The sequence below is a fragment of the Camelus bactrianus genome, chromosome 1 (genome assembly GCF_048773025.1).
Source record: "Camelus bactrianus isolate YW-2024 breed Bactrian camel chromosome 1, ASM4877302v1, whole genome shotgun sequence".
NCBI lineage: Eukaryota > Metazoa > Chordata > Mammalia > Artiodactyla > Camelidae > Camelus > Camelus bactrianus.
The window spans coordinates 46,732,387-46,736,097 of record NC_133539.1 but is presented as its reverse complement, the minus strand read 5'-3'; the positions used below and the strand labels follow the sequence as shown (position 1 = coordinate 46,736,097).

Here is a 3,711-nt window from a genome sequence, read left to right as displayed (position 1 = left end):
GAGAGGCATGAAAGCTGGAAAAAGCAAATCTGAGTCAGGAGCCAAAGTCTAGTCCACTAGTGCTCAGGCTGGGGCTGACCATAGGACAGGTGCAATAGAGACGAGCTCAAAAGAAATCCATGATGCTCAAGAACAAAAGTATATCAGATCCAAACAGGAGAAGCTAGGGTAGACTGTATCCACTGAACTCAGGTAAATCTGTTGGAAATACTATACCGTCATTGTCTTCCCCTGGAGGACCTCATGCCATGACTGGTGCTGAGGGGCCTCTCACGTTCAGCATGGCTTGGTCACAAGGGCAGAGAGTAGCAAGCAGTGTCTGGGAGTCCTGACGCCCTGCCTAGGACATTGCCTGGGCCAGCGAGGCCTCGGGAGTCATAGAGTCCCACCAGCCCACCAAATATTTGAATAGAAAAACTAGTTAGATGCTGATTTCAGCAACATTACAGACTGAATAACCTGAAACATACTTAAGGATGTTAGATAAACACAAATGGATGTTCTTATAAATTTTCATCTGAAAATACTAGAAAAGAAATTCCCAGTGGCCAAAAATAGAGAGGAAACTGAAAAACAGAGTAGTAAGTGTATGAATTGATGCTGTGGTGGCTGTGGAGATGGAATGGTGCTGTTCCCATTGCCTGGGGGACTGGATACAGTGTACAGGAGAAGAAAAATAGCTGTTTCTCTGCTCTTCTGAGTTCTTAGCTGAGATCCCTGTAACCAAAGACAGACAAACAAGAGAAAAACAAACAAAAGTTTATTAACTGCTATACATCATGTATACACGGGAGATAGCCATGGAAAATGAGTAACTCAAAGAGGTGGGTTAGAATTCAGACGTAAATACCCTCTTCAGAGGGAAAAGGGAGAAGGAATGTAGGCCTCTTAGGGGAGAACAAATGATTTTTAGGAAAAATGAGTGGACCCTTAGAAGAATAGATGGGGTTATGATAGTCTGTGACAACACACTGGGTGTGGTATCAACTTCTAGTCTCCTCTTCTGGGACAAGAGTCAATCTTCCCTGGTTAATTGAACTCCTGAGAAGGGGATCCATGATGACTGATTTCCTTTAGAGGATCAGCCTTTAAACAGATAAGTGCAAAGAAAGCCTCTCCCTGAATTTGCTGTTTTTCAAGAGCCTGTATCTCAAAATAACCAATACGCCCAGGTAGCATAGTCTGCTGCACTTCAGATATTAACCCCAGATAGGAACAGGAATGAGATCTGGGGCCTACATAATAGACGGGGGTGGTTAGAGCTGTGTCAACAACATGAATCCAGGATCCTTGAAAGTCTTACTTGAAAAGGATTCTATAAAATGTCTAGAGTCAAGATGCTAAGTTTCTGCTCAGACACGTAAAAAGCTTGAAAGGTATCATTCTTGTTTTTATAACAAGATAAAGCTGGATAAACTGAAAATCAGTGACTTTTCTTGGACCATCATAGACCTGAGTTTGCAAGGTGAACCACCACCTTGAAGTCTGGAGAGGGAGGTGCATCTGTAGAGCCACAGCTGAGATCTGATGGAACAGAAGCTGCTGGAGTCAAACCTGGTAACAACACTTAAATGGCAATTTTGATGAATTACTGGAGGCTGCGTGTGAAATAAAATGAGGATAAGAAACTCCTGGAAGACAGAGCTTTGGGAGAGATGGGCACAGTTTCATGGTCTTTACCTCCAGGAACTCTACCAGATTCTAGTGGTGAAGATCCAAGAGAGATCCTCTTAATATTCCGATAGGGGGAGAGAAAGAGTAATCGTTGTGAAACATACCCAAAGATCTCCTCTCCAGGGGGAAAGACTTTGCCAGAGCCTTATCCCAGCTAGGGGGAAATACATTCTCCTCTTCCTGCCCCACATAATTCAGAGGACAATGTAGTCAACAAAGGTCAAGGCTTAAAGAAATAGATCAGGAGCACTGCAGCCAGAGAGAGAATTATGGGATGTGGGGAAAAGCTATACCACTGGAGAAATGTTTCTGAAGGTGAAAGACTGAAGACACAGGCTCACTAATGGACTAAAATTTAATTGGAAGATTAGAGAATGCTTTCTCTCCCACATACCTTAGCACCACACCACGGGGCTCCCATATAACAGTGGGTACTGCTAAAACATCCACAAAACATATGCTCTCTCTGAGGAGGAGTACTAAGGGAAGCCTGAAGTCAAGAGAGGAGACAAAAAAGAACACTGGAGGAATTTAGAGCCTCTGGCACTTGTAGCTTAAAGAAGATTAAACACAACACAAATCCTAGCCATATTAATATAAATCCTCATACACGCTTATTTACTGTAATTTCTATCATCTAGTATAACATGTCCAGCTCTCAACAAAAGATTATAAGGGATGCCAAAAGGCAGAGAAAACGCAATTGGAAGAGACAAAGTAATCATCAGAACCAGACTTGGCTATGACAATGATGCTGGAATTACGAAACAAGGCATTTAAAATAATTAAGGGTTCTAATGGAAAGAGTAGACAACATGCAAAAGCAAATTTAAAAATGAGAAGTATACAGTAATAAGCTTTCATACAGTATTTAAAATAAAGTATATTTATATAATTTATCCTCTTTGCAGATTAAAAAAGAAAACCCTATGATGTGTCAGTAGATGCAAGTAAAAGCACATGCTAAAATTCAGTATATTCTCATGATTAAAAACTTAACCAAATAAGAAGAAAACTTTCTAAGCCTGATAGAGGGTCTCTATGACAGGAACTCACAGAAAACCTATAGTAGGCATAATTCTTAAAATACTAGAAGCAGTCCCTTTATAGTCAGAAAGAAGCCAAGGATTTCTACTATCATAGCTTTTGTTAAACATTACGCTGGAGGTCTTAACAACGTAGTAATATCAAAGAAAGTTAGAAAATTTATAAAGATCAGAGAGAAAAAAATACTGTCACTATTTACAAGTTATATGATTGTCTCAAAATTAAATCTAGAAGGATCTACACAAAATCTCTTAAGGCTAATAAGAAAATCTGGAAAGTTGTTGGACACAAAATCAACCCACTAAAATTGATTTTATTCCCATGAACCAATGATGAATAAAACATGAGATTTAAGGATATCATTTACAGTAACAAAAACTCAAGGTACCTGGTAATAAAGCTAACATAAGATGCACAGGTCTTCAGTAAGATATAAAAAGAAAGACCTGAATAAATGAATGAAATTCGTCAACAGAAAGTCATACTGTAAATATCCACTAATAGGGCAATGGACAAATAACATGTGCTTTATTTAAAAGTCGAGTACTATATAGCAATTCAAACAAATAAATTCTAGCTACTTGCATCAATGTGGATAACCTCAAAAAGATAACACTGAGTATAAAAAGCAAGTCAGTGCTTGCTTCAGTAGCACATAAACTAAAACTGGAATGATACAGAGAGGATTAGAATAGCCCTGCGCAAGGATGACACGCAAATTCGTGAAGCGTTCCATATTTGTATATATATGACTGACTAAAATACTATGCTGTACACCAGAAATTGATACAACATTGTAAACTGACAATACTTCAATAAAAAAGAAAAAAGAAATTCATATAAAACATACACTGTCATACAATTTTTGTATTTTTAAAATATGTAAACTGTACATTGTTTATGAATACATATATGTAGAAAAACATAAACATCATGTAGAATAGTAGTTACATTTGGAGTGGTGAGGAGGGCAATGTTTCCCAGACTTTG

General features: G+C 38.5%; 1 non-coding gene across 1 annotated transcript; it reads left to right on the top strand.

Annotated features, from left to right (window-relative positions):
- The first annotated feature begins 3,357 nt into the window (after positions 1–3,357).
- Positions 3,358–3,463, top strand: LOC123613095 (U6 spliceosomal RNA). The gene has a single exon (XR_006720445.1). It is a non-coding gene; the product is annotated as a U6 spliceosomal RNA (small nuclear RNA).
- Positions 3,464–3,711: the final 248 nt, after the last annotated feature.